The following is a 24482-nucleotide window of genomic DNA, read 5'->3' as shown; positions in this document are numbered from 1 at the left end:
CACGGGTATTCAGCTAAATATATATATATATATATATATATATATGATACGATATGGAGCGGCACTCTACGGACTTCAGATATGAAATTAACTAACAAATGACTGTGCAGCAACGTTTCGGTTTATTCACCCATTGTCAGGCATATAAGTATAACACAACAATCTTACCTTTTACAACAAAGAAACACCCTTGGCACATGTCAGTGGAGGCCCAGAGGACAGATCTCCCTGCTGACATCATCAAATATGGACTACATGTGCAGGGCCATCTTAACAGCAGTGTAGGCCCCTGGGCACAGCAATGCACTGGGCCCCCTACCCATCTTCCAGCAGTAGGGGTGGGGGGTGCTATCAGCAGCAGCTTTGATGTCCTGCGGGCGGTAGGGGGTGTTCGATCTTCCACTTAGCATGTAGGACCCGGAGCAGTAACTTTTGCTAATGACCCCTTTACTGCACAGATGGTGGGAGATGGGGCAGGATGGAGAACACTAAACTGTAGAAGAGGCATTGGGCTGCATGAAGGTCTCCAGGTACTTCCAGAGTGGTAGAGGGTGTTTAATACACAGGGGAGTGGTGGATAGTGGAGTGGGCTTAATATTCATAATTTTCCATTGAGAGGGCAGCTTGCTTGACTGTAGTTATCTCCAGTCTCTCCCATAGCACTGCATAAACACTAGAGGTCAATCATGACCTCTCATGTCTATGTGCGCACCACACAGTCAGCACCGCACAGCACAGGCGGCACCACCAGTAGCGGATCTTGCCACAGCAGCGGCGCCTTCTGGAAGGCAGTGCCCCAGGCAAAAATTCTGCATGCCCATAGCAAGATCCGCTACTGGGCAGCAGTACTGATAATAATCCTTATATGTTTATTGTTATTTGCTACAGTTCATTTGTGCCAATGTTTGTATTCTGGTTTTAGCAATGTAGATGGGATGTAGTCACTATTCCAGCAGTCGAGATCCAGGCGGTCAGCATACCGACACCAGGAATCAGGCTGCCAAAATGCCAGCTGGGGGCCAAGGACTATTCTCACTCGTGGGTGTCTAAGACACCTATAGACACTGCTGCGGGGCGAGTGCAGCTAACCCACAAGGTGCTTCATTGTGCTCAACCCCTGCTGGCATTCTGGCGGCCGGGATCCCGACATCGGTATGCTGACCATCGGGATTCCAGCCGCTGGTCACCCATACCCAACGTATGTAGACATGTGGCAAAGTGTATAATAGGCTGCAACATCTAGCAAAATTCTGGTACCAAATGCATGGTCTGCACTTACAGAAATATGATCACTTTTACTGGCATTAAAAAGCAATAATCTATATAATAATTGAAAATGGAATGTCCTGAGACTGACGTGTATTCAGAGCTGGGGCACCCTCACCCTATCAATGGCACCCACTGTAGGGTGCAGAGAGAAGGTGTAACAGCTAGCATAAGTGTAGAGGGTGGAGGAGAGACCCCTATACCCAGAATTCGCTGGGCCCAATATACTATATGTGTATATATAATTTATAAAAATTATTTGTTTTTATCGATATGAATAATGTGCTAATTACTTATACTTTAAGTGAAGGATGTGTATGATAAGTATATGCTGGGTTGGTGACTGTAACTGTGTGTAGACCAGTGGTTCCCAAACTTTCCTGAATTACAGCACCTTAGAGTATCATAATTTTTCATGACACCCCAAGGCCAAACTTTTCTTATTGAGAAATTCAGCAAAAATAAATGTATTAAGTAAATTGCATTTACCTGTCATTCTTAGGTTCAGTTATATGGTATTAGACAGGGTTACGCCGTGGTTTGTCACATATGTTATGCTTTGGAGCCACCAACATTGGCTTTGCCTATCACATTGACCAGATATAATTTGCTTTGGTCCTGGAGCACTAACCTGTGGCTCCCTGCAAGTGCCCCAAAGCACCAAAGAGTGCCATGGCACAAAGTTTGGGATCCACTGGAGTAGAGAGATAGGGGGTCCCAGCGGTGCAAGTGGGCGGGTACAGGTGGGTACAGCGTACCCTTAAGAATTTTGCCATGGGTACGCCGTACCCACGCCGCCGGGCCGCCGCTACTCGCTGCCGTTCCCCTCGCTCCCACCATCCCTCCGCTGTTGACTGCGCCGCTGCTTGAGGGGAGGAGAGCACAGCGTTTGCTCTCCTGCCCCTCAGTGTCTTCCTGCAATTCAGCACCGGCCCTTGAGCCAATCAGAGCTCGTGGACCCACAGCCAAGGCTGCCGGACCGCAAGCTTTGATTGGCTCACGGATGGCGCTGAATTGAAGGAAGACAGTGACACCCACACCGACTGAGGGGCAGGAGAGGTGCAGGCTGTGCTCTCCTCCTCTCACACACACACACACAGGATCAAGACACCAGCAGCAGCAGTGGTGAGCAGCAGGGAAAGGGAGGCATGTATACCTGGCAGTGGGGGCATATCTGGCACTGGGGGGACATGTTTATCTGCCACTGGGGGCATATCTGGCCTGGGGGGACAGGTGTATCTGGCACTGGGGGCATTTCTGTATCTGGCACTGGGTGCATATCTGGCACTGGGGGGACATGTGTATCTGGCACTGTGGGCATATCTGGCACTGCGGGGGACATGTTTATCTGCCACTGGGGGCATATCTGGCCTGGGGGGACATGTGTATCTGGCACTTGGGGCATTTCTGTATCTGACACTGGGTGCATATCTGGCACTGGGGGGACATGTGTATCTGGCACTGTGGGCATATCTGGCACTGCGGGGCACATGTGTATCTGGCCTTGGGGGCATATCTGGCACTGGGGGGGACATCTGTATCTGGCACTGGGGACATTTCTGTATCTGGCACTGGGGGCATATCTGACACTGGGGGGCATTTCTGTATTTGGCACTGGGGGGCAATGTATATCTGACACAGTGGGGGCATTTGTGTATCTGGCACTGTGAGATATTGTATATCTGGCACTCTGGGGGCATTTGTGTATCTGGCATTGTGGGTCAATGTGTATCTGGCACTGTGAGGCAATGTGTATCTGGCACTCTGGGGCATTTGTGTATCTGGCACAGTGAAGCAATGTGTATCTGGCACTGTGGGGCAAAGTATATATGGCACTGTGGGGCAATGTATATGTGGCACTGTGGGGCAACGTGTATCTGGCACTATTGGGGTCATATATGTATCTGCTCCTCCCCCCATATGTGTATCACACCCCCATTTTCATTTGCCATGCCCCCATTTCTTTGGCCACGCCCCATATGGCATTTGGTCACACCCATTTTTGGTACCTATAACAATTTTTTTCTACTTGCACCACTGGGGGGCCCTGAGCTAAAAGATTGCAGGAGTTTTTAACAATACCAGTGGCTATTGACATCAATACAAAAGCTGTAATAGAATAACATAAAAAGTACAGTATGCCCATGACCCTTTAAATAAGCAAATTTAGGCCTGATGATTTAGGGATTGCACTTAAATTGGGCATCCCACATATAAGCCAAAATGTATCAACTGTACATTATATCACAACATTTGACTATGACAGATACATTCTATTCTCTACCAAAGTAAAAAATGAAAGGGAATATTTTTCAGCTTAGAAACATCAATTTAAATAAAATTTTGCTCTTTAAATGGTTTCTATGTTCTGACATTCTAAACTATTCTAAACTAGAGCAACTGGAAGAGCCCAAAAACTAAGCACTACTTATAATTAACGATCATCTTATAGTACATTTAAAATATAATTCTTTCAGCATTGCTCCTTTGTGCCTAAGTGCATGTAGAATCCTAAGCCATTAACTTCTGCAAGTTGGATGGGATAGAATGTTCAGAGAACAGAGATCTTAATGGAATTTCCGTTCTTTAACCCTTTGTCTGACAGCTGTGAGAGCAGCCTACTACGCCAGAACTGAATTGCTGGTCATTCTGCTGAAGACAGAGTTAAAAGGACCCCCACTTTCTTCTCAAGTATAGGAGAGGTCTAAATAAAGCAGAAATAATAGTTTTTCACTTCACTGGTTCATAAAACACTGAAAGTCAGAAAATCCCAGAAGACTCGTCCTTATAGAAATAAACATCTCAATATAGTTTTATTGTTTCACTACCAAAAGTGAATGTTTTATCTGACTGCTAAGTTGCATAATAATAGCAAAAAGGATGACATTATCATTTCCTTTACTGCTTCTCAGACAACAGGGATTAAAAATACTCAATAGAATGGTCCCATGAGCACAGATGTGCTGTAACGTACGTATCCGATCACTTTCTAACCATCATATTTTAGTGCAGGCTGAAAATGTAAAGCAAACATATGATTTGTGTACACCACACTGCTTCCCAGGTACATGGGCTCAGCAGACTCTATGGGGGTCATTCTGACCTGATCACACGCTGCCGTTCATCGCAGCGCAGCGATCAGGTCAGAAATGCGCATGCCAGACTGCCGATGGCTGTCGTAGCTCAGCGATCACCTCTGCCTGATTGGCAGGCAGAGGCAGTCGCTGGGCGGGAGGGGGCAGCACGATGGCGTTTGGCTTGCCATTTTGTGGGCGCAGTCCGCCCAATGCAGGTGTGGACGGACCATGCTGGGGGGCGGGCCGCAGCGGCTGCATGACATCACACGCAGCCGATGCGACCATCACAATGACGAGTAACTCCCGGCCAGCACGCAGGAGCTGTGCTGGCTGGGAGTTACTCTTCAAGTACAAAGGCATCGCCGCTGTGCGATGCTTTTGTACTTGTGCGGTGGGGCTGGGTCTGACATGCAAGGCGGACTAGCCCTGTGCTGGGCGTCCCCCCCGCATGTCAGTGTGGCTGATCGTAGCTGTGCTAAATTTAGCACAGCTACGATCAGGTCTGAATCACCCCCTATGTACCTAATAGGCTACGTGCAGCACACAATGCCTTGGTTATGAGTCCATTGCATCTAGATGGTCTGCTCATCTAGTCAGTGCTATCTGATATGCTGTTCCAAACCAAATATCCACCAAAGTCTATGAGATATGGAAAAATCTGAAGATTTACAAAAGTAAACATTTCAAAAAGTACTATATTAGAGCTCCCTTTCTTTAAATCAATTTCATTTTTTTTCTCTAAAAACATATTGAGACAGTCCTTATTACAGGTGGCCCTTTTATCTGTCTCTGCAATCAACAATGCGATACAGTGTAACTGTAAGTGTAAGTGCAATATGTTTAACGTATGGCTCAGAGCATGTGCAAACATCAAGTCTATTTGTAGAATGCAAATTGCCATGTATCCCACAGCACAGCAAAGGGGCTGAATCTAAAATTCACCCACTCTACTACTTCATCTCATCTCAACAATTATGTCCAGTCATCTGTCTACACAATTATGTACTTTGGTGGAAATTTATGGACACTTGTGCAAATTGTTACATATGAAAGGACCAAAGCTGACAATGCTCTGTACAGGACATCGGGTGGCTGCTGCATGGGTGAATGTAAACCCATTTACGGAGCATAACGTGTGTACATTTGTCATTATGCCTGCTCATAAAGTGGGTGCTCGCAAGTGCTGATGATCAAGCTTCCAATGCATTATAATCACTTTTTTTGTATGACTGAAGAAATGGAACTGGGTTGTGATGGGGATCTCTTACATTGGTGCTGTTCAGTGGGGGCATGTTCACACATATGCGGCTCTGCAAACCTGCACATAAACAAAAATACACCTTTTGGGGTGAATATCTTGTGCATACAGTATAGGGCAGGTCAGGGCTGCCATCAGAAATTGTGGTGCCCGGGACTGACAAAGTAGACAGGGCCCCTCCCTCTCAAAAAAAGATTCTGCCGCACCGCTCCACCCCAATATGATGCAGCCAATTACCAATTACGTTGTGAAGTTACATATAGATGGAGCTTTGCGGACCTGCAGGAACAGATCACAGAGAGCTGATGTACTTAGAAGGCTTGTTTTAAGAAGTCCTCTCTGGGCATCTGCCTGCTGTTCTTTCACAGCCTGGTGCAGCTCTCCAGGTATTGGTAGTAGGGTGGGCCCCCCTCTCTGTAATGGCCTGGGACATTAGTCCCCACAGTGCCCCATTGATGGCTGCCCTGGGGCACGTATAGGCAACCCTCTCGAGTTGAATGCTTGGGGTAACTGTGCACTGAGTGTGTTATGTCATAATGGACAGACAGCAGCACTTCAGAGGTGACCAAACCTGGGGATACAATAGAAATGGGTAGTGCTGCGCTCAATCTTTTGTGTGGTTTGTAGAGTTACCTGCTGGTCTGATGTATAACCAGACCCTCATGATGTTAGCTGGTTACTCTTTGTTTGTAGCTGTGAATTATGTGAAAAATATAATTATAATATAATACACAACTGTGGAATATATGATGAAAGGAGAAGATCTTTACTAATTTGATAAAATAACAGTACAAGGTTCAATGCAACTCCTACATTTGTACTTCTGATGTAAACATAAATTAAATTACAATCTCTAGCTTTCTCAATGTGAGCAGTTCATAGTAATGTGCTAGAACTAAAGGTGCTTAATTATATGCTGTAAGAAAGAAAAGTCAATGGAAAAGTTACAGGCTGCGGCGTCCTGCTAGTCTGTATGTGGTCCTTCATGCACTGGGTTAAAGCTGATGGCAAAATATAGATATCTTCATGTTCTTCTCCTGTGGTGTAGGTGAGTGTCGGGTTAGTGGTCAGCGGGTGGGATCTCTGGGTGTGGTCTCCAGACCAATCGCTTACCCCTCTTGAGTACCCCTCTTGAGTAGGTGTCCTGTGGTATGCTCCTTCTTAGATGCCAGCCTCCTTAGGGAGCAGTTGCTGCCTGGGGAGGGGATGTTCGCTGTATCAGCTCTAGAGAACTTAATCCCGCACACCCCCTCCACATACAGAGGACCACCTCACCGCTGCCCTGCTGCCGTCTATACTCGCCCCTTCTACCGACCTCAATGTCCACGTTCTCCTCTGGTTTTCGCTGAGTGTACAGATCTGCTCTTAACTTCTGGGTTTCTTGAGTCACGTGACTGGGGCTGCAGGCGGGATGTCCTGATATGTGTGATACCTTGCAATATCCAATGCTCGGGTAGGTAAATGATGTACTGATGGCTCCAACGCATTTCAACCCACTGGGGGTCTTCTTCTGGGAGTGGTGTTTAGAAACAATGTCTCTATCCGGATTTAAATAGGGCTCTCGAGTTACCACTATGTGGATATGGTAGAGACACAGTTGCAGCTACATGTTGCAGTGGCAAACGCAGGATTTGTAGAGGGGGGTTTCCAAATGCATTCCATAATCTCCTACTCTGCAGAACATGGAATACAGGTTAATATTTAACACTACAGATGGTCTGTAGTACAGGCTGTAGCAAACAAATTTAAATAATATAAATAAGTGGTCAGGAAAAAATTAAACATGCAATAATAAATACACAAACATAATAGAACCAGCACTGCACTTTCTAAGAACACATTCTCTCACCACATGTTAAGGCCCCTGTCTCTTCTTTCTGGTGGCTACTCTCTGGTCCAGTGCACTGATTGAGGACTCAGAACAACACAGAGCAAACTTGTTAGAAGAAGCTGCTACCTCTGGGCATGTGCAGCAGCCCTGCTCTGTCCCTTAAACTGCATGATGTGGCAGCAGCTCTAGTAATCGTATTATATACCATTGCTATTGTTGTCATAATATGAGCCACATGCCATGAGGAGGGGGGTTTCCAGGCAACCGGAACCCCCCCGCGTTTGCCTATGAGTCATAGGCAAATGCAGGGGGGGTTTCCGGTTGCCTGGAAACCCCCCATCTAATTGCATGTGGCTCAAATTATGACAACAATAGCATTTACTAAGTGCATAACAGTGCATGGATTTTTTTTTATATATTTGCCCATACAGTATGCAGAACTGTGCATATCTCAACATGTCATAGGCAGTAGCGGCTCTTGCCAGGGGCAAGCAGGACTTTTGCCCGGGGCGCTGCTGTCCCAAGGGTGCCGCCGCCGTGGCAAGAGCCGCTACTGTGTCCAGATGGCAGCGGCGGTGATTAGGAAAAGGTCCTCTCCGCGAAGGGAAACTAGACATGTAGAGAGGGGTAGCGTCTAGTTTCCCTTCGCATAGAGGACCTTTTCCTGCTACTGGAGCCTGCCGTGCAGTGCGCCTGACGTCATCGCGCACCGCACGGCAATTTAGGACAGTCATAGATGCTAGGGGTCATAATTGACCTCTAGTGTCTATGCGCTCCTATAGATCCGAGGAGCGTAGCTGGCGGCTGAAGACGGAGGGCAGTAGTGGTCGGGAAACAGGAATGGGGCTGGTGAGTATTCTTGATTATTTTTATTTTACTGGGGGCACAACAACTACTGGGGGCACAACAGCAACTGGGGGTAAAACTAATGGTGGCACAACAGTTACTGGGGGCAAAACTAATGAGGGTGCAGTACTGGAGGCACAGCTGCAGGGAGCCCAACAACTAATGGGGGCACAACTAATGAGGGCACAGTACTGGGGGCACAGCTGTAGGGGGCGCAACAGCTACAGGGGGCACAACTATTGAGGGCGCAATACTGGGCACACAGCAGCAAGGGGCACAGCTACTGGGGGCACAACAGCTACTGGGGACACAACTACTGAGGGTGCAGTGCTGGGGGCACAACAGCTACTTGGGGCAAAACTACAGGGAGCAAAACTAACCACGCCCCTTCCCTATGAAGCCACACCCCTATTTTTGGCACGCACCTGCGGTGCACACTAACTCTGTTTCACCTGTTGGGGGTGGGCGCGCCAAAAGAAACTTTCGCCCTGGGAGCCACAAGGTCTAGATGCGGCCCTTAGTAAATGACCTCCAGAGTGTTGTAAAAAGACACCTATTTATATCACAATGTATTGATACACCTACTATAGATAAGCAAAGAAACATGTATGTTGTGTGCCAGGAAATCACTGGTAAACAATACACTGATTGATATAGTAATTAGTGTCTATGTAATTCAACACCTAAGTAGCTATGAAATTAAATCTACATGTTTCTTCTGCAAACTTAAGCTTAACCAGTGCGACACTCTGTGTACTGGAGAACCTGCAGTGTATGAGCTCTTGTGGAGCTTGAGGTGCACCTGCACAAACAGAAACGCAAGTAACCACCAATGACTATTCGGTGCTGTGCCTCGTCTTTTATCCTCTTTGTATATGTCACAATAAGGTTGCTGGGGACAGTGAAATACTTGTCAAGCTGTTATGCAGGAAGGATATTGCCTCATTTTTGTAAGACCTACTGTACTGTCGATCACCTTTCTTACAGAGTCAGTAAGGGGTCTATTCATCATTACTCAATTTATACAAAAGCAGGTGAAAATTTACATTCTCACTTACTTTGCATAAATTAAGTGTCAGTGCTATTAAATAAATAGGTAACGCAGGATATACCTTGGATATCTCCTGCTTACCTTTAATTCCCGATCTGGCCCGCTGAACCCGTACACTGGTTTGGGGACCGAATTCATCAAGCTCTGAAAATACAATATTTTTGGGGCAAGACTGCAGGCACCATCGCAAGGTGGCATTTGTTCTCAGACCCCGCTCCTTACCTATTGAAAGGAATCTCTAGTTGGAAAGATGGATCTGTTCAGATCCCTTTGCCACTACCCGTCTCCTTTTTCCGGAAGCCATTTATGCGCAGTAGCACTGCCGAGCCAGACTCAGGGGTACAGTATATTCAATTCATGTCGGATCCTTTCACACAGAAAGGATCCGACATGTGAGTATTCAATACTGTGGCCAAATTAGACAGGATTTGGACGTTCCCGATTGCCAACCTGACATTTCTTAAAGTCAGATTGACATTGTCGGAAACGTGGCTAAAACCTGTCGGATTTAGCCACATTTCCGACAATGCATGTGGATCAGCGGCTGAAGCCCCCGATACGTGTGATTTCAAACCAGTCGGGAATTCCTGACTTGTCAGAAAAAATGTGCTGCCATTGTATAGAACGGAACCCTTTCTGACCTGAAACAGTCGGAAACTGCTGTCTTTCCAACAAGACGGCAGTTTCTGACAGGAATTGAATATACCTATCAGCAGTGGTAAGATTCACCGCTACTAACTTTGAAAAGGTTCACAGGGACAGCTGACTTTCGGATTAGCTGTCTCCATGCCGGAGCAATGATGAATTGTTCCAACACCTACGGTACGTTCAAAACTTAATTATCAGGAGCCATCGGTCTATGAACATTAGCATAATGAATAGTCAATTATATCTAAGGGGCCCATTTATCATGCCTTGGAAAGTGATAAATAGAACGTTGATAAAGTACCAGCCAATCAGCTCCTAACTGCCCTGTTACAGGCTGTGTTTGAAAAATGACAGTTAGGAGTTGATTGGTTGGTACTTTATCACAGTGCTATTTATCACTCTCCAAGGCTTGATAAATCTGGGCAAAAGCCTGTTATTTTGCATGTTATTTTCCCAAACTGTGTGCCATGGCTCCCTGGGGTGCCTCGGGACACTTGCAGGGGTGCCCTGGGTTGGTGGTCCAGGACCAATTCAAATTATTCATGGTCAATATAAATAGGCAAAACCAGTGCTGGTGGCTGCCAGTCATAAAATATGTGGCCAAACAGATGCAATTCTTGTCCCTCACCACACAACTGACCCTAAGGATGACATATAAACGCGATCTACTTAATGTAATATTTCTTTCTAAATTTCTCAATAAGAAATTTTTGGCCTAGGGGTGCCGTGAAAATTTTTTGATATACTAGGGCGCCGTGATTCAAAAAAGTTTGGAAACCACTGCTCTAGGCTTTAAAGTGAAAATTGCAATAAAGAGAATAAATAGAGGAAAAAACATTACACAGTCTACTGTATACGTTTTTGTTTTTTTAAATACAAACCTATAGTGTAACCATGCAATGTATTTGGGACATAAACATGCCTGTGATAAAGTAAACATAATTGGTCTCCATTTAAATATTTAAAGTTAAAGACTAAAATCAGTTCCTCGTGAATTAAAAAAAAATAATTCTCTATGGTAAACAAAAGAAAAAATCATTTAGTGTAAACAAAAAATATGTATTCAATTGGGATATAGTAGCAAAATTAAACTGTATTTTTAATGAAACAGATACAGCCTCCAAAGGTTCAAATATTACAGAGACTTCAGTCAGTGAAAGGGTTAATGGTAACATTTCATAACAAGGGCTGTACGTATCTTAATGTAATCATGTTTAAAAATATTTTCTGACAAGGTTTTGTATGGCTGCTTTATCCTTGTTTGGTATCAGTGAATAGGCCATACATGTTTATGCAGCTGGGAACCTTTCTCTTCCAGGGTTTATTGTGACTCAGGCAATGGCTAGAATAATCTAAGCAGCATGTTATGTTCTATACAAGCACTTATGTGCAAAAATCAATACGGACGAATTGAGTATTGTGTTAGCCAACTGCTCCAAAGCCATGTCATTCTAGAGCAGCAGCCATCCTACATTATCTCCTGTTATTTTATCAGCATTTATAATCGCACGACCAATGCCCAAGTATAAAAGATGTTGCAAAGATTTCATGGTAACATAAGGTCTGAAACATCCAGGACACAATACTGACACCTAAAGTCACTAAGGCGTTAAAATTGGTACTAAAAGACGCATGGACTATGTATTCCACTTTAATCTATATGTTCACCTTGGGAAATGTCTGCCTCCTATTGATTTCATCAGAAAAAAAATACAAGATAGAATACATTACACATGGTAAGTCTTAAGATACAACACAATTATGTTTTAAGCAGCCGGTGAGAGGTTACACAACACGGTTACATGCTTTGCAATTGGATTGTGATTACCTAGTGTTCTTATAATTCACTATCATGTTTTCTGCTAATTAATTGTACAGCGGTAATATAACATTAGCTGTTAATTAACGATTTCCTGCTTTTGCATTTGTACATCTATTTACCTATTCTGTTCCATTCTGGTGGGAAGCAAAGATCAATATAATTAAGTGACAGCCGGATTAAAGAAGAATTTACTTGCATAAACGTCCTGAGATTGCTGTTACAATCTGATACAATGAACTATTAGCCTGGCCTGTGCTGCCAGGGAGTTTAACAAGAGGTTAAATGTAGTTACGTTAAACTATTGTAATAATTTAGTGGAGACTTAATTTCACATTGCTACACCATACAATATCTGAACTGCCATATCTCACCCCCTTTAGTAATTATGGTAGAGACATGATGCTGTATATAGTAATATGTATTTTTTTACATAGCAAAAAGTTTTATGGTTGTGGAAACTTGAGCCTTTTAGGGGCCACATCTATTATATAAGAGCTGTCGCTTATAAGTGCGATCACGGTAAGCTGATCTCTGCTTGCACCTTCATAGGCTCCAAGCAGAAATCAGCCTTAAGACAAATTCTGCAAAACTACTATAAGCCATACATCCCAAAATGACCCTCTCCAGGAGGGACACAATGCTCTGCTCCTGGCCTTCCCTCTTAAATTAATATTGCCCTCACCTGTGGTGAAACACCTTTCTTATCCATTAACCTGTTCAACACAGGTGCAGACAATCATACATTAAGTGAAAAGTCCAGGAGCAGAGCATTCTGTCCCTCCTGGAGAGGGTCATGTTGGGAGGTATGGTAAGCTATTTGTGGGTATATTGATGTGGCCTCTTAGTATATGGAGACATGGAGAGAGGCGGACCAGCGGCTGTGACGAGAGAGGCGGACCAGTGGCTGTGACGTGATGAGGCAGAAGTGATGCACACGAGCGTATGTGCGGGAGCCAGGGAGTGCACCAAAGGTGCGTGTGGGAAGCTGGAATCCGGGTGCGGGGGGAGTGTACCGAGCACTGGAGCAAGTCGGACACTGGGGGGATCACCAGGGAGAGGTGAAATTTGCGGGAAAGACAGTGGGGGAGGCCGATGAGCAGCGGAGCAAGGTGCCAGGAGTGCCAGGAGTGAAAGCAGCGGGGGTCTCACTGAGCCTGGAGAAGGGCTTCAGGAAAGTGCCAACACAGGAGAAGAAGTTACCGAAGGTACCAGTGAGTAGGTGCTGCTGCAGGTGGTTATGACTCCCCCCAGACATGCAAGTATCATTTTTATTATTGTATTGACTGTTTTATTGACTGTTTTCCATTGACACATTTTTTTACATTTTATTATCAATTCTTTTACTGTGTTGAAAATTGTTTCTTTCCACAGCTAGGCTATAGTATCGTATTGTACTGCATAGTCTGTATTGTTTGTATTGTATTGCATTGTTTTTCTGATGGTAACAGGAAGTTAGAGGTTTTTTTTTTTTTTACAAAATGAGTGAGGCCGTGATTGAGAATTTCACTCAGTGTATGTCGTGCAAGATGTATGCGCACCTGGAGCAACCGTCCCAGTGTGAATACATCTGTACGAGGTGTGTGCGAACAGTTGCCCTGTAAGCCCAGGTAACTGATCTAGAGCAAACCATTACGCGACTGAGAGATATTCACAATCTCAAGCAGAGCTTAGATAGAACGGTGGAGGAGCTGCAGGGGGGACACCGGTAGAAGAGGATGAGGACAATCAGGTAGCTAGCTGGCTCAGGGTTAGAAGGAAGAAGAAGAGGGGGAGACAGGACATCTCCGATCTACCAAACCCCAATAAATTCGCCCGATTGGACGTAGATTCTGGAGATGGCAGTGAGGAAATGACGGAGCTGGAGGATACCGTTCCCTCTAGCAACCGGAGGAGCAGACCCTCCAGGACAAAGGGAACAATAGAAAGTGAGGTACCTAGTCAGATTGTGATGGTAGGGGATTCTATCATCAGGAAGACAGACAGGCCAATCTGCTACCAGGATCGTGATCGCCGTACAGTCTGTTGTCTCCCGGGTGCTTGGGTATGGCACATTGTGGACCAGGTAGAAAGATTGTTGGGAGGGTCCGGGAATTACCCGGCAGTCTTGGTGCACGTTGGCACCAACAACAAAGTCAGTGGTAGGTGGGATGTCCTTAAGAAAGATTATAGGGACCTAGGCCAAAAACTAAAGGCAAGGACATCTAAGGTAATATTATTCAAAATATTACCTGTGACACGCGCTAGTCCAGGGAGGCAGAGGGAGATTAGGGAGGTAAATGTGTGGCTCAGAGACTGGTGTAGGAAAGAAGGGTTTGTGTTCCTGGAACACTGGGCGGACTTCTCAGTCAAGCGTCATGTTTTTTGTCACGATGGATTGCACCTGAATGAGAATGGGGCAGCGGTGCTGGGGGAAAGGATGGTTAAAAGGATGGAGCAAAATTTAAACTAGGTGCCTGGGGGGAGGGATTAGTAAGAACTAGAGGGACATCTAGAGAGCGAAGAAAAGAGGGATGTATAAAGTATAGTGGGGGTGGAGAGGGGGGAGGAGAAAAATAGTCAGCGATGGTAATTTAAGGAAAACTCAAGTTCCAAAGGAAACATTATCTACAACAAAACCAATAAAGACCAATATGATATAATAGGCATTACAGAGACATGGTGGGACGATTCTCATGACTGGGCAGCAAACATGGAAGGGTACACCCTCTTCAGGAGAGATAGGACTAATAAAAAGGGAGGGGGTGTTTGTATTTATGTTAAACCATTCTTAAAACCGTATTTAAAGGAGGAAAATTATGAGGGGACTGGAGATAACGTAGAGACATTATGGTTGAGATTTCGAGTGGGGGTAAAGATACAAAAAAATGTTTAATAGGGACATGTTATAAACCGCCAGATATTAGTTTTTTTGATGAATTACAATTCTTGCAGCAAATTGAAAAAGCTGCAGGAATGGAGGATGTCATTATTGTTGGGGACTCTAATTACCCGGGCATAAATCGAGGAACCAACTAGGCATAGGACTATATTGGACCTAGTACTAACTAGTACTAACTAATAATGAGGAAATAATATCAAACACTAATGTAGGGGAGACCTTAGGAAATAGCGATCATAATATGATCAGATTTGATATCAACTTCCAAAAACAACAATATAAGGGTCTAACTAAGACTTTTAACTGTTGAAAAGCTAATTTCATATTGCTGAAACAATGAAGTACATCAATTGGGAAAATGTATTTCATGGTAAGAATATGGCTGAAATGTGGGATGTTTTTACAACTGCGCTCAATGAGTACACTAAATTGTATATTCCCAAGGTCAACAAAAACAGTAGTAGTAAATTCAAACTGATGTGGCTTAATAAGAAGGTCAAAGAGCAAATAGATTAAAAAAAGGCATGCTTTCAAAGCATTTAAGTCTGACAGGACGGTGGAATCATTCCAGTTCTACGAGAAATGTAACAAAAAATGCAAAAAACAAATCAGAGCAGCTAAAATAGAAAACAAAAAACAAATCGCAAAGGAGAGACAAACTGAACAAAATTAATTTTAGCAAGGATGACATCTGTTTTTTGGATATTCATATCAGATTGCAAGATGGGCTAGTCCACACCAGCCTTTATAAGAAGCCAACAATCCGGAATACGGTTCTCAGACATGACAGCTTCCATCCAGCAGCCACCATCACAGGATTGCCATACTCACAATTTTTGAGAGTATGTAGGACTTGTGATGAGGAACAAGTACTGACCCGACAGTTAGATGAAATGGAACAGAGATTACATGAGAGGGGGTATCCACAAAAACTTTTGTGGGCAGCCAGGAAGAAAGCATTGAGCCACAAAAGGGAGGACTTGCTTAGGCCCCACACCGGCAGGGACACGACTAATGCTATCCCATGGGTCAGTGAGTTTAGCGTTAAAAGTGATCATGTTAAAAAACGCATGAAGTCCCTGTGGCCCATTGTCTCCTCAGACCCGGAACTACAAATTTTCCAACATAAATGCATTCTACCCAGCTATGCCAGGGGCAGAAGCCTTAAGAGCATCTTAGTAAAAACTGTTATGGCTAAATTTAAAAACACCCCCATAAATTTCATGTCCAGAAAAAATAGATGCTTCAAATGCACTGGTTGCACGACGTGCTCACACATGTTTCCCGGTGACTCCATTTCACATCCCTATTCAGGGAAGAAGTTCCCCATAAGATGGCCCCTCACCTGTACCACAAAGTTTGTGGTTTATGCAATCATTTGCCCCTTTGGCCGGTTTTATATTGGAAAGACGGAGTGCCAATTTAAAACCAGAATGGCCCAGCACAGGCAAGCTATTAGAAATGCACTTATGTCAGGGAAAGGCAATCAACCGGTGGCCCGCCATCTAGAGGCCAAACATACAATGGCCACGTTAAAACATCGGATTATAGATCATGTACTGGAATCACCCAGAGGGGGCAATAGGGGCAAATAGCTTTTACAGCTGGAGTCCAGATGGATCCATAGGCTAAACACTCTTAGAACAGGCGGTTTTAATGACAACTTGGGGTTGATCAACTTTTTATAAAGGGACACACAGAATGGGGTGATCATGAGAATGAGTCCATAATAGATAGTATAAGATCCTGTTGCCCCGGATTGATCTCTCAAATAGCGGGTCATGAATTGAAAAAATCAAGTGTCCTTTTTTGCAGGGTCTTAGGATATTATACAAGTCAGGACTTTTTTGAGGGCTTAGGCCACATGTTAATAGATTGTGTCAGCAGGGATATCTGTGTCAGTTCACACATGCACTTTAATAGAGATCGCAGGGCTGCATTTTAAATCAACCCAGCGGTGTTCTAGACATTGAGATCAGGAACGTGGGTTAGTTCTAGTTTGCAGTATTCACAAGATAAATTATTTTAATAATATAATTCTCACTTGATTGTATACATCTTTTACGCTTGGGATATTAATATTCATCTAAGAGAGCATTTTATGGTTTATTGTTCACAGAATGTTTGTTGTGCAAAAGTTATTTATGTAAGTTGTTTAATTAGTGGGCACTAATGATCATTTATGAAGCTAATATTGTAACAGTGAGTGCACTTGTTAACCGCACAATCGCAAGTCTTGGTATAACGGATATTATTACTGTTTGCAACATCGCCATGGACACACGCCTGGCAACCATGACGGCACTTCCGCGTCAGGAGATGTGTGCCGGGACGCCAGACAGGAAGCCAGAGCGGCGTGGCCAGCGGCGTCTGCAGAGGGGAAAGTCACGAGGGGTAAGTGTTGTTTATTTAATCACTGTTTTTTGTCACATTTGTTTATCTTGAAGAAGGGGATGGGGGTCCCCGAAATGTTGATGAGCCACTTATAATACACGTTTGTTTCGCCACTTAAAAGTCTCCGAGTGCCGCCTCTTATTCCATCTACCACATTGAAGGCTATTTGCCTGAGGAGGGCACCGGAGCAGGACCAGCCCAGCGTGGATGCCAAGAGTGCCGGGGTTTGAATACACACACACACACACACACACACACACACACACACACACACACACACACACACACACACATTATATGCAATATATAGCTATGGTAAAAAAATACAAATAGGAAGCACACACTTGCAGCAGGAGCATTCAATACAGTAGAAAACAAAGTTTTCAAAGCATTAAACTCACTTTTGGCAGAGTTGGCCTGCCCTGACCACACTCAAGCGCCTGCATTAGCATGTAGAGGGGGAGGATCCAAAAACCCAAGTGCAGGGAGAACGGAGAACAGCTGCATGTCATAATTCACAAGCAGCCAGGAACAGAAAGTGAAAGTGGACAACCTGTGCGGAAGACGGAGTGAAACCCCTCCTGTGTGCTCTGCTGGTAGGAGGAGGGAGGGAGAGAAGATAAGCTGGTGGACTGGACTCGAGCCTCTTGCTGCCGGCACCACTGCGGGACTGCATATTCAGTGTGACAGGTGCTGTGGTAGCCGGCAGCAGCAGAGTTTCAGAGCAGGGAGAGCACCTCTCTAGGCCGGCGCCTCCCTGCTTTGCAGACTCTGCTGAGCGGGTTGCGCTGGCTCTGCGTGTAGTGTAAGTATGGCAAATACGACCATTAGTGAATTTCCCACTAGGCCAGTGAGGAAAATGCTTAGGGGCAGCACTTGCTGGGGGGCAGCACACAAGGCTGATGAGGCCACATGATTTTTTTTTTGTCATTACTACTTACTTTTTTATATTTTATTTTGCAGCTGATAGGAGTGAGAAAATGGACAGCAAATTGTGGTCCAGGAGCTGGTAGTGTTATGAGGCCGGGGCTCAGTGGCGTAATTACTGCCCCCGCTGCCCTCGCGGTGGCTTGGGGGCGAGGGGCTGCGGGGGCGCCACTGATTTACAGCAGACTGACATGCGGACGAGCGTCCGCATGTCAGTCTGCGGTCTCCTTCCCTCCGCCGCTTGTTGGAGGGACACGGAGGGCACAGCGCGCCTCCCTGTGTCCCTCCTGCATCATCTCCGGCGGCCGCAGGTCTAATAGGGAGAAGTGCCGTCCGTGAGCTCTAATTGGCTCACGAACCGGCACTTCCCCCTATTAGACCCGCGGCCGCCGGAGATGATGCAGCAGGAGGGACACAGGAGAGGTGAGCTGTGCCCTCCGTGTCCCTCCAACAAGCGGCGGCGGCGGCGGGGGGTGGGAAGAAATATCTGGCACTGGGGACATATCTGGCACTGGGGGGAATATCTGGCACTGGGGGGAATATCTGGCACTGGGGAGGGATATATGGCACTGGGGGGGGGATATATGGCACTGGGGGGGAATATCTGGCACTGGGGGCATATATGGCACTGGGGGGGAATATCTGGCACTGGGGGCATATATGGCATTGGGGGGGAATATCTGGCACTGGGGGCATATATGGCACTGGGGGGAATATCTGGCACTGGGGGCATATATGGCACGGGGGGAATATCTGGCACTGGGGGCATATCTGGCACTGGGGGCATATATGGCACTGGGGGCATATATGGCACGGGGGGAATATCTGGCACTGGGGGCATATATGGCATGGGGGGGAATATCTGGCACTGGGGGGAATATCTGGCACTGGGGGCATATATGGCACGGGGGGGAATATCTGGCACTGGGGGGAATATCTGGCACTGGGGGGGGGGATATATGGCACTGGGGGGGAATATCTGGCACTGGGGGCATATATGGCACTGGGGGGGAATATCTTGCACTGGGGGCATATATGGCATGGGGGGGATATCTGGCTTTGGGGGGAATATCTGGCACTGGGGGCATATGTGGCACAGGGGGGGAATATCTGGCACTAGGGGTATATGTGGCACTGGGGGCATATCTGGCACTGGGGGGGAATATCTGGCACTGGGGGCATATGTGGCACTGGGGGGGAATATCCGGCACTGGGGGCATATGTGGCACTGGGGGCATATCTGGCACTGGGGGCATATTTGGCACTGGGGGGGAATATATGGCACTGAGGGCATATCTGGCACTGGGGGCATATGTGGCACTGGGGGGAATATCTGGCACTGGGGGCATATGTGGCACTGGGGCGGTATATGTGTACCTGGCACATGGGGGAGGGGCTATATTTGGCACTGGGGCATGTGAGTACCTGGCACCGTGGGGGAATATCTGGCACTGGGGACATATGTGGCACTGGGAGCACAGCCCTAGCCACAAGGACTACCTCCTAGCAACGAGCATGACACCCAGTGCATGAAACACCTGGCAACGAGCATGACACCCAGTGCATGAAACACCTGGCAACGAGCATGACACCCAGTGCATGAAACCCCTGGCAACGAGCATGACACCCTGAGCATGAAAACCCCTGGCACCGTGCATGGAACCAAGAGCATGAAACCCCTGGCAACGAGCATGACACCCAGTGCATGAAACCCCTGACAACGAGCAGGTAATTGAAAAGTAATTAGAAGCCTTACTGTAGGACTTAATGTGTAATGGGCATTATGGTGTGTGGCATAATGTATCACGGACATTGCGGTGTGTGTCATAATGTGTCACAGGCATTACGGTGTATGGTATACTATATCGCGGGCATTGTGATATGTGGTATAATGTCTCAGGGTCATTGCAGTGTGTGGCATAATGTATCACGGACATTGAGGTGTGTGTCATAATGTTTCAGGCATTACGGTGTGTGGTATACTATATCACGGGCATTGTGGTATGTGGTATAATGTCTCAGGGTCATTGCAGTGTGGCATAATACATAACGGGCATTGCGGTGTGTGGCATAGGGTATAACGGGCAGGTCATTGCGGTATGTGTCACAGGCATTACGGTGTATGGTATACTATATCACGGGCATTGTGGTATAATGTCTCAAGGTCATTGCAGTGTGTGGCATAATGTGTCACAGGCATTGCATGTGCTATAATGTATCAGGCATTGCAGTGTGTGGCATAATGTATCACGGACATTGCGGTGTGTGTCATAATGTGTCACAGACATTGTATGTGCTATAATGTATCAGGGGCATTGCAGTGTGTAGCATAATGTATAACGGGCATTGCGATTCCTGTCATAATGTGTCACAGGCATTACGGTGTGTGGCATAATGTGTCACAGGCATTACGGTGTGTGGCATAATGTGTCGGGGGCATTACAGTGTGTGCATATTGTGTCATGTGCATTATTGTGTGCGGCATAATGTCTAAGGGCCATTGCAGTATGTGGCATAATGTATACTGGGCATTACTATAAGGAGGAAAAATTACAAATAATGTAAGGGGCATGAATCAGGATTATTTTTCTTTCCTGTGGTGGCCAACGTATGGGCGTGCAGGTTGCAAAACTGGGGTATAAGGTAGTCTTTTCCTGCAATGACACGCCCCTTTATGCGAAACCACGCCCATTCCAACAAAACCACACCCCTTTTTTTGCTGCACGCGCCTTCGGCGCGCGCATATTTATCCCTTTCTTGCTCCCTATCATGGAGCATGAAGGGGGGGGCGCCGAAGAATTTTTTGGCTTGGGGGAGAAAAATTTCTAGTAACGCCACTGCCAGGGCTGCTTTGGTGGCCTCAACACATCCTGTCTGGCCTGAAAATTAAAGGAGCGGAGACATGATTGGGGGGGGGGCTGCCAATAATGTGCCTAGGGATGGCCCCTAAATCTGCCCCTGAATACTACGTTATAGTTTCCCAAACTCTGCCGTTACACTCCAGGTTTTCAGGATGTCCATGCTTGAGCTCAGGTGACTTCATTAGTACCTTAGTCAATTTGATTTATCCAACTGGGCTCAGGAATGGATAGCATTAAAACCGGGACTATAATGGCAGAACCGTGAATATGTGATGATAAAGCGAATGGGTGCAGAAGACAGACTAGTGCTATGGCATGACTATACCTACTGTAAGAACAAACTGTGTTTATATACCCCTATTTAACTCCTGACTGTTCCCAAGTCTTACAATTTGAGACACCAAACTGAGACTCACATTTTAAAAATACATTCAATTCATAAATTCATCTCGACATGACCTCCTACTGTATAAGTTTGGCTCCTATGACAATTCTGCGTTCTCAAAGTAAAAATCTTATTCTTTATCTATACAGAGTAACTCTATTGAACAAGATTAATTCCAAGTTGAACCTGCGTTCATTTAAATCACAAGTAACAATACACATGTGCAAATAAAATAAAACAAATAGAAGCAAGAATACAATGGTAAAGGTAGACCTGCAACAGACAGGATAAACCACAATATATTTGGCTTCTGATAATGACAGCCAGTAGCAACTCATTAAAATTAAATTAGTACAATATACTGTACAACATTTCAGAATGGTGTTATATAAAGAAAATCCTTAATTTTGACGAAAAATGCTGGGACAGAGGGAGCTTTTCCCATCAGTCCCTGCAGGATAATGTGGCGAGTGGCAATTGTAAGCCCTGCTCTAGCCTCCCAAAGCTTCTAAATTGATTCAAATGTGTATATATTAGTCATGCATTTATATTTATGTGGTTTACATATACTGTACACTTTATATAATATACAGTATATGTAGATAGATAGATAGATAGATAGATAGATAGATAGATAGATAGATAGATAATTACAGATATAGATAAAGATATAGAACTGTGATAACTGGCACTCACAAAATCCTATAAACTCTATAAACTATAAAATCCTATAAACTGTCCTGGTGCCCTCACAAGCTGACAAACAGCTATAAATATACAAGCAGTAGGTGCAGCACTCACGGATATGAAAGACAAACACAGCAGTGTAATATCGATATTACACTGCTGTGTTTGTCTTTCATATTCGTGAGTGCCGCACCTACTGCTTGTGTGTATATATATATATATATATATATATATATATAGCTATATATATATATATATATATCATCACAAATATAAATGTATACAGACTAATATAAATCCTATGGTAAATACACTTTTTAATCAATTTATAAGCTTTGGAAGACTGGAGCTGAGTCACAATTGTTGCTCCTCACGCTGCAGACTTAAAAATGCGAATAGGAGACTATTCGCATTGTTAAGTAAAAGAACGATTGAGCTTGCACAGAACCGAAACAAAAGGTTTTGTTTTCGGATTTTTTTAAAAAATGGAGTCTTCTAGAACTTTGCAGGAACAGTGTGTTACCGCAACTGCTGTTCCTGTAAAGTTTTTTGCTGAATAGCTGGGATAAAAAAAATGAGAAAAATGATTGTGTTGATATTGTCAGAAAATGAATGGGACAATATCAAGCTTTTTATTGAATAGATCCCATAGTATTCCTGGAAAGTACTGTGAATGTAGCAACAACATTCGTTAAAATGGTTGGGATTGAAATACCTGCATCAGAATACAGACAGCGGCATCAGTGGCGTAAGTTTGTCCCAGTTGCCCGGAGGCAAGAAAAATATTGGTGCGCCCCCCCCCCCCCCCCCTCTATATATCATCCGTGAGCCAATAAGATGCCGTTTTGAGATCCGAGAAAAACCGAACCCGCTCATCTCTAATTCTAACTATATGAAGCTACTACAAAATCCGTAGGCAGATCTATGTAGGGGTCCAACCACACACTACATAGATCTGCTCAGTCACTCACAATGCTGATTGTTTCTATGACAATTAATTTGCAAGTGTCATATCCAGGATTAGAACCCACAACCTGGAAGCATGCACCTTACTGATGGAGATATTTGCTCTTGCATAGGAAGTATGAGAATTCTAACTATATGAAGTTACTTGTAATTGTCAGAGAAATAACTTCTTATAGTTAGAATTCTCATGTTTCCTTTATAGGAGCAAATAGCTTCATCAGTAAGGTGTCTGCTTCCAGTATATCTATAATAAAGAGGGTGTGATTTGTAAGGTGTAGTGACTAGTGAGGAAATCGGCTACGGAATAGATACCGGATGCTGTCAATTAACTTAATTGATTAATGTCGCTGAACACATGGAACAGGAGGAGAGGTGCCCCCCTTCAAAGCAGGAACCCGGCGGCAGCTGACTCCGTTGCCTGACAGAGTTCTGCCTCTGCGCTACATCCCGATGATCAGAATCCTGATAGGGGAAGGTAATTATAGTTACCTTCCCCCACTGTGCCCCTAACCCTAACCCTGCCTTCTAGCAGCCTAAACCTAACCCTCCCCGGTGATGCCAAAATCTAACCCCCTCCCCACAACCTAAACCTAACCTGACCCCCCAGCCTAACCCTCTCCGGGGTGCATAACACCCCTCCCCTCAGCCAAACCTAACCCACCTTCCCTGCAGTCTAACCCTAATCCTCCCCAGTGTTGCCAAAATCTAACCCCCCCCCCTCCTCACAGCCAAAACCTAACCTAACCCCCCAGCCTAACCCTCCCTGGGGGTGCCTAAACCTAACCCCTCTCCCTGCAGCCAAACATAACCCACCCTCCCCACAGCCTAACCCTAACCCTCCCCCTCAGCCTAACCCTAACACCCCCCTGCGGCTTACCACTCCGGCGGTCCTGCAGATGCTTGTTCGGGATCCTGGCGGTCAGGAACCCCGTGCCAGGCTGTTGACCCTACACGGGATGCTGGTGTCAGCATTCCAAGTAGTGTCAGAATTCCGGATCCTGCTAAAATGGATTCTGCAAACATAACCATGGTTCAAAAGGAACCCAGGTATATTATGGGGATAAAGTAGAAGGAGGGAAGGAAATGAGAATCTATAAATATGCAAGGAACAAGTAATACTGTAGGTAAGTAAGAGAACAGGACATTTGAGGCAAATAGTAAGTGACTCAGATAAGTTACGCAATGACACAAGAGGCAAAGAGGAGAGGTAAATTAATAGGAAGGTTTTGGAAAGTGAGTGGAATATGATGTGATCTTTAAAACTGATAAATATAAATTCTAAAGCACAGAACTATTGACAGGGGATGCAGTTATTAACCCGTCCATTGACAGGAATCCATAATTTCAGTGATTTCTGTAGCTTAGCCCAGAGGCATGGTGGCAGCTATCCAACAACATGCTACTGTAGGATTTTGGGTGCTTTTAGAGACATCTGAGAAAAGCTTCTGAGAGTAAAGGTTCCAGTCATATTAGGAATCAGTCTGCAACTTTATACTGTAGCTTTGTGTGTCCATCAAATATTTTTTTTTAACTTTTTTTTTAAGTCCAATGTATGGCCACAGATAAACAGCAGTGATAGGCGGTG

The sequence above is a fragment of the Pseudophryne corroboree genome, chromosome 8 (genome assembly GCF_028390025.1).
Source record: "Pseudophryne corroboree isolate aPseCor3 chromosome 8, aPseCor3.hap2, whole genome shotgun sequence".
Lineage (NCBI taxonomy): Eukaryota > Metazoa > Chordata > Amphibia > Anura > Myobatrachidae > Pseudophryne > Pseudophryne corroboree.
The sequence above is the reverse complement of the archived record's forward strand: the minus strand, read 5'-3'. Positions refer to the sequence as shown.